Genomic DNA, 7,629 nt, shown 5'->3' with positions numbered 1-7,629 from the left:
TCCTATTTCCTCTATTTCTCCCGCCTCGGGCCCCCTTCCCGTCCTCTTGTCCAAATGTCTCTCGTTTCCAAGAGCCGAGACAGAGACAGAGACAGCGAGATACACAGAGACTGAGACGCCGAGGCACCAGCATCCCTCTCCCCCCTCTGTCCCGCCCCAGCGCCCTGACGGACAGCCGCCCTCAGCCAATGGCGCTCACGATGTGTCCCGGAAGGGCCAATGGGAGACAGAGGAGGGCGGAAGATTCCCCGCCCCCACTTCTAGGCTTGGTTGAGCCGTGCAGGTAGGTCCGGGGCCGGGGGAGCCGCCGTTGGCACTGGTGCCCGGGGGGGTGGGGGCACGAGTCAGTAGGGGTGATGGTGGGGAAGGGGAGGCGGCCCCAACTGCGGGAGCCCGAGGGGGCGGCCCGGCCGGGAGGCGGGGGGCCGGAGGGCCCGGGGAGCGGGCGCCGCCGAGGGCCCTGGAAGCGGCTGGGCTGGGGGAGAGGGGACGCGTGTGCGGGGCACCGGGACCCCCGCCCCGCGCCCACCCGCAGGCCTGGGCCGCGGGCTGCGGGCCGAGGGGCCGGGGAGCCCGGCTGCCCCGGGGGCGGGCCGGCGCCGGGCCCGGGGCCGGGGGCGCCTGGCAGAGCCCGGGGCGCCAGGCCGAGCCGAGGTGGGACGGACCGACGCGGGGAGGAAGGGAAGCTGCATCCCGCGGGCCGCCCCTCCTGAAGCCAGCCGGGGCAACGGCCGCAGGCGCCCCTGCCTGGAGCCCACTCCCCCGCTCGCCCCGTCCTAACAATGAGGATGGGGCCGAAGGAGTCGCCCCACTGCGGGAAGGTGGGGGGGTAGGTTTGGGACTAGGGTCCGAGGCGGGGGGAGGGGTGGGAACTCGGGCTCTCCCCTTTCTCTTCCCTCCTTGGCTTTTGCGGTGGGGATCGTGGAGGGGCTATTACATCTCCTGAGACTTGGGTCAAGAGTCAAACTCCGCCCCGTCCCCCCCCCCCGACCCCCTCAAAAAATCCGATGAGCGGTAAGGAAAGTGATGCCAAGTCTTCGAAGCAGAAGTGACAAGCGCATAGCAAGAACAAATGCACATCAGAGGTTTTTATTTTTAATTTTTCTTAAAAATAAGGGTATTATAGTCTTTGATTTTTTTTTTCAAAATTTATTTTACGGGGCCGGGGGGGGGGGGTGTGCTGTTATTTTTGTCCCTACTCGGGCAAGCCTCCATTTTAAGCGAAGCAGTAACTGGTTAAGCTGGAATTTTCAATCAGGCCTAGGACTTGAACAAGGATCCTACAAGAGGTCATTTAATCGATCCTCCTTCCTCCACGCAAACTTGCCTCCCTCCCAAACTCAAAATTAAGTTGTTTGGTCTGCTTTTAAAGATCTGTAGGAAAGAAGGGTCTTTTATTTGCTTGTAGCATATCAGGCAAAACGGGATTTCTTTTTCATGTAGAATGAGCTCTGAAACTTAAATGCAATAAAATTTAGGACAATCAGAATAATCAGGTTTTAATTTGTTAAATAAAATTAAATGTGGCAAGGGTCTTTTTAGATGGTCAATTAACAAATCACTTCTTAAGAGTGTTTTTAAAGTGCCCTGGATAATCATTTTTTAATGATTTTTGAGATTTTGGTTTTCTGACTCTTTGATAAGCAATTTTATATTATCTAAAATATGTGTTACATATTTAATCCACATTTTATGTAAAATATATTTCTACATGTATATGGAGGTATACATTATACACATCTGCCCTTTTCTAAGGGGACTATGATCTTTATATCTCTTTAGGATGGTGATGCAAACAGTACTTTGAATTTCTGTCCCAATAGCTTAAAATATTCAGTTATTCTTGATTAGTTTTCAGTCTCATTGAAAGTCCTCTCTTTCAGATACCTTCTTGAAACAAAAAATTTTCCTACCTGCTCATACCTGGTGACTGAAGGACTGCTGATTCCCTTCTTGCTCATCTCTGAGTATTGTCTGAACTCTTCTGACACTATGAATGCTTTTTGGATGCCTCTCGAGGTAGGATGTATTATTTTTTTAAATTCAAGTCCTTATTTTATTTTCTTCTTTAGAATTGAGTATATCTGAATCCTTGAATTTACAATTCTTCAACCGTCTTACCTGAGACTCCTTTCCCCTCCAAAATGATTGTGGTGTCTGCTTCCAGGACTGATCGGTTACTCCTTTCTTTGTATTGCTACTGCTGTTGATTATTGGTGTTAAAGTATTAATGAAGTTCTTGAATTAACTTCTATTATAATAATGTGTTTACTTTTTAACTTTAAACGATGACAGCTCACATAGCTGTAAAATTCTGTTGCCGTCTCAGTGGGATGGATTGGCAATCAGACATCCAGGTCCACTTTCAAGCAGGTACTTTAGAGTCATAGGTACTAGGGTGTGCCCCACTCTTGCAAATCTGTAGCTGATTCATGTGTTACAGAAGATGTGTCATTAACCATTTGTTTACTCTGAAACTTCATATAGTAGATTAGAACATTCTAAGACCTGTTGGTTTCTGTGTGCAACTCTGTCGGAGAATCCTCCTGCTGCCCCCTAGGCCTTTACAATAGAATTTACATTATTTTTCTCAACAGGTAACATTTTGTGCCAAGTTTAATCTCACAGGATAAACTTCTGGGGCAGTGTGGACAGATGATCTTTAGATGGAAAAAGCCCTCATTGATATGATGGTCCTCCAGTCTTTTGCTTCCTTCCAATCTCTTGTACAGAGGTGGCCAAAGGACTTTCCATTAGGACTAAACAGAGGGTAAAGTTTTACCAAGTGGCAAGGTTGCCTTCCTTTGGAGCTAGATACTATTGTAGTTAAGACTGCTGTGTGGTAGTCTGTTCTTTGGAATTCCAAGTTAATGCAGTGGATAAATCAGAGTATAATACATTATAGGTAACATAAATATGAACTTGTGGGGAATCTTTAGGTAAATATAGACTGAATTCTCATCTTCATTTATGTTCCAGCTGCTGTTGTTGGATAATGAGTGCTTTTACTAGTATAAAGGAAGCCAAAGTGACAGTTCCCAGCCATTCTCCTTATAGAATTGGAGGGGTTGCATGGGGAATCCAGTCAGAAGTCCTGAACCTAAAAAAAAAAAAAAAAAAAGAAGAAGAAGAAGTCCTGAACCTGTAAGAATCAAAGGACCTTGTAGAAGAGTATTTCTCTTTGGTCCCAAGTGTTTAGTGCCAGGAACTGGTGGTCCTTGTTATCTTAGGAACTAGGCAAAGGGATATCGATACTAGTTTTCTAGAAACCTAAGGAGATTGAGACCAGTATATTGGCTTTTATTTTATAGTCACCTTAGTTTTAACTAATGTGTTAGGCGTGTAGAGGCCTGCTTTTTAACATATATATGATGTTTAAGATTTTAACTCTAAATCTCTGAATCAGGAATGTTATAGTATAGTTGCACAGTAACCCCCAGAGTTGTATGAAAGGCTTCTGGCATGCCAGGAAAAAAGAACAGTTCCATACTATGTGAGTTACCTACTTAAGAATTTAGTTATGTGGCTGCCATAATTTTATGTTCCCCATCAATCCTTTGATCACTGGAAGACCTCTTTTGAGTCTAAACAAATTTTTTATTTGCTGGCATTTATTTAAATTCCTTTTATTACTTAAAAAAAAAACACCTTGAAACTTGTGTTGGAGACCTTTTGGGAAGAGTATAGCCTTGAATTTAAAGGATGGAAAATAAAAAGGGAGAGAAAACTTTATTCTCTTTTTCATTGGGAATACCCTGAAGATGTTCCTGAGATGTATTTTCAGATTACAGCTGCTTATTTTTATTAAAAAAAAAAAAAAAAAAGGTTAACTAAAATGTATACTTTGGAGCCAAAATGTGCGTTTTTTTTTTTTTATAGCTCTTACTCTTTGTTTCTGATTCTCTTATTTCAGAATGAACTCTAGTTCTGTCAGGCATTACTTCCATATTAGACCTGAGTATGTGCTTGTTTCCATGCGTATAGAAAATAGCGCCATTACGCATCCTTTTCACAAACCAAAGTGCCAATGGAAAGATAAGTAACAAAGGCAAAAGAACTCCAAACAAAAACTCCTCAATTTAAGGCATTGTTGTTAATTAGAAATTCCCATGGTGCTTACTTACCCCTTTCTCTCTGTATATCAGGGATTTACGGCTTTTTCATTGCTAGCCATGACTAAGCACTATCGATAACGTTTGATGTTCTTAGGTCCAGTTGTCAGGGTTGGGCATGGGTGAGATGGAAGAGGAACAGGAAGGGGGAGGAGAAGAAATGGGCGAGTTGGAGAAAAGAGCAAAGAGAAGATGAGGTAGCAGAGAGAAGAGATAATATGGGCTTTGACATGTGGTCTGGTGCTACCAGCACTTTTTTCATGTAGCATTACAGCCTACTGGTGCCTTGTATGCTGGATTGAACTATGATGTAAGTAAGTGAAAAAGTATTTTTGACAAAAGGACAGAATTAAAATATAAATCAATATGATACGGAAAGGTTTCCAAGATACATAGTTAAGTGAAAAGAAAGCAAGATGTAGAATAGTGTGTATGGTATGTTACCCTTTATGTTTTTTTGCAGGGGGCGGGGAGCGGGAAAGGAGAAAAGACAGTTTGTATTGGCTTGGTATATATGCATTAAAAACTTTAGAGGAATAAACAAAATGGTGACATTGGTTACCTGTTAAGTCTAGGAACTGGGTGGGTAGAGGACAGAGTGGGAAAGAGACTTCTCACTGTATTAAATTTTTTATACTTTGATATTTGTATCAAAATTTAAAAACTTTAATACAAAATTTTAAAAACCCTTAAAAAAACAGTACTTCGGTCTTTACATCTCCTCTCCAATGTCTGGAAGTCAGAGAAGTAGTCAGGGCTACAACTAGAGAGAGGCAATAACCCTTGAACAGTGGCTGAAGGGATACATAGACAAAGGTTACTGTCACCTGGACACACTTTCTCCTGAGATCTTGAAGAATTTTGAATTTATAGCTGTGTATTTCTAGTATTGAATTGGAAGGTCAGGCATTTAAAAATTTTACTTGCTCTTAAAGTTTTAGAAAAAAGATTTTCATTGTTTAGTCTCTCATATTAGCAATTAGATACATTATCACGTTCTTAGTTGTGTGATCTTGGGCAATTTCTTAATCTCTCTGAGATTCAGAATCATCCTTTGTATTGGAAAGAATATTCACATTTACTTCACAGGATTGTTGTGTATATTATAGCTGTAAGGGACATGGTATCTGGCTTAGTGAACTACTATAGTTATTATAATAATTACTATTAATGATAGTTCCTTACATCCTGGTGGTAAGAGTGGGGGCTCTGGCTGATGTTGGGCAAATTCCTTAACCTCCCAGAGCCTTGGTGTCCTCATCTGTAAAAAGGGCATAATTATAGTACCTAGATCTCAGAGTGGACTTCGGAAGAACTAAATGAGTTTGTTGCTGCAAAATGCTTGGAATAACACTTGGTATGTGCTTAGTAAACACGAGCTGCTAATTCTCTTCCTGACATATTTGCTAGGGCTGCCATAACAAGTGCCTCAAATTGAGTGGCTTACGAACAGAAATGTATTGTGTCTCCATTCTGGAGGCTAGAAGTCTGAGGGCAGGGACATGCTCCCTCTGAAGGTGCTAGGGCAGGATCTGTTCAGGCCTCTCTGCTAACTTCTGATACTTCCTTGGCTTGTGGCCACATGACTTCGGTCTTTATTTTGTAGAGTTCTCCCTGTGTGCGTGTCTTGTGTTTAAAATTTCTACTTTTGGGCAGCCCTGGTGGCCCAGCAGTTTAGTGCCACCTTCAGCCCAGGGTGTGATCCTGGAGACGCGGGATCGAGTCCCACGTCAGGCTCCCTGCATGGAGCCTGCTTCTCCTTCTGCCTCTCTCTCTCTCTCTCTCTCTCTGTCTGTCATGAATAAATAAATAAAATCTTTAAAAAAAAATTTCTTCTTTTAAAAAGGACAAACGATACTGGGTTCGGGCCCACCCCAGTGATCTCATTTTAACTTGATTACTTCTGTAAAGACCCTATCTCCAGTTTTGCTGTACTGCGCATTAGGAGTCCAAAATATCCTTTTGGGAACACAATTCAGCCCATAACATCCAATAGCCTTGTCAGCTTCACAGACTTATAAGCTCAACATGGGTGGCAGACCCTCAACACCTGTACATAGGAAATGAAAATTTTGGTGCAAATTGGTAATGTGATATAAAGAAATAGATTATTTCCTTAAACTTTTAATGGATGTATCTTTATTATGTATAGATTTTTTTGTAACCAATGAAATTTTAGATTTATATAAAATCAAAACTTTACAAAGTTCGATTCTTCTTTTTTTTAAAGGTATCAGTAAAATTCTGATTTGAAAAATTAAGGTCAAATTTACATTCTGGCTCTCCATGTCTCGTCCTTGAAAAAAATGATAGAACCTTGGGATTTCCTTAATGTTTACGAATTAGGCCCGGTTGTCTGTCTCTAGGAGTTTGGGACCTACGGTTACCCAGTGAGGAATTAACACCCCTTCCCTTTGTGTTTTATATGCCATCAGATGCCAAATTTGAAGAAGCTGGCATGGTTATCCTCTAACATTTGGCGTCAAACTGTCCTTTTTGGGGTAGACAGAATGGGTCACTCCAGAAATAGTAAGACCTTGAGGAAGTTCTTCTATGGCTTCCACGGATTTGGTCTGCTCTCTGCTTCCATTCCCTTCCTGTTTGCCATTAGGGTAAAGTTCAAACTTTTTAAGGTAGAATATAGACCTCTGATGATCTAGCAGCTGCTGACCTTTCGGTTTTGTTTTTAAGCCTTACCTTTCACCACTGGCCTGAATGATCCTTTCTTTGATGATTTCCTTCTCCTGAAACTTCTCGTGTTAAGACTTAAACAGTTAGCATTTAGGTCAAAGTTTTTCTAAAGGTATTACATGTTTCTCTGCCTCCTTAAAGAAAGCACCCCACACAAAATTTTATCTTTTAATAATAATACAAAGTTATTAAAGATCCTCACTGTTCCTAGCAATTACTGTACTGGGCTGAAATATAATTGCCTTTTAGAGACCATAAAATATACCTTATAAGTGGACTAGTATGTATGTATTATATATACTTGGGTTATTTTTTTAAATTAAATTTATTTTAAGTAATCTCTATACCCAATATGGGGTTCAAACTTATGACCCTGAGATCACAAATCACGTGCTCTTCTGACTGAGCCAGTGGAGCATCCCACTCTTGGGTTATTCTTTATATTCTTTTGTCTGTTACCATCTATTTTCATGATCTGCCTTAGTGTCAGGCAGTTAAGTGTTCTTATCCCAGCCTCCAGCAGCTCTCCCCTCCCCTCTATTTTAATGCTTTCTTTCCAGAGTTGGCTAAGATACCAGCAAAATAAGCTTATATAAATTATTTGTCAAGGAAAAGTAAATGGATCTTTAGCGATAGCTGGAGAGACCTTTCTATGGATGGAATACAAGAAGAATGACCATCTTCTGGCAGTCTGATGCAAAATGATATGGTTTTGCTTGTGTGCATTTTATGGAGAGGAACGGTGCATTGCCTTCATCAGATTTTTAAGTGGTCTGGGACTGTTCTAGATAAATGCGTGTTATGAAATTGCTTTGTGAGTTGTCCT

The 7,629-nt window shown here is 41.9% G+C and overlaps 1 protein-coding gene across 3 annotated transcripts in view; it reads left to right on the top strand.

Annotated features, from left to right (window-relative positions):
* The first annotated feature begins 253 nt into the window (after positions 1-253).
* Positions 254-7,629, top strand: part of KANSL1 (KAT8 regulatory NSL complex subunit 1) — a 186,342-nt gene continuing 178,966 nt past the window's right edge. For 2 of the 3 annotated variants that reach the window (XM_055321532.1, XM_055321504.1), the window contains exons 1-2: positions 254-283; positions 1,884-2,019. The gene's annotated coding sequence lies outside the window, so the exon portion shown is untranslated. Of the gene's footprint in view, positions 284-1,063; positions 1,086-1,883; positions 2,020-7,629 lie in introns of those variants that run through there. The other variant, XM_055321517.1, reaches the window with a different exon arrangement.

This window comes from Nyctereutes procyonoides, unplaced genomic scaffold (genome assembly GCF_905146905.1).
Source record: "Nyctereutes procyonoides isolate TBG_1078 unplaced genomic scaffold, NYPRO_anot_genome, whole genome shotgun sequence".
In the NCBI taxonomy this organism is placed as follows: domain Eukaryota; kingdom Metazoa; phylum Chordata; class Mammalia; order Carnivora; family Canidae; genus Nyctereutes; species Nyctereutes procyonoides.
This window is presented reverse-complemented; position numbering and strand designations above follow the sequence as displayed.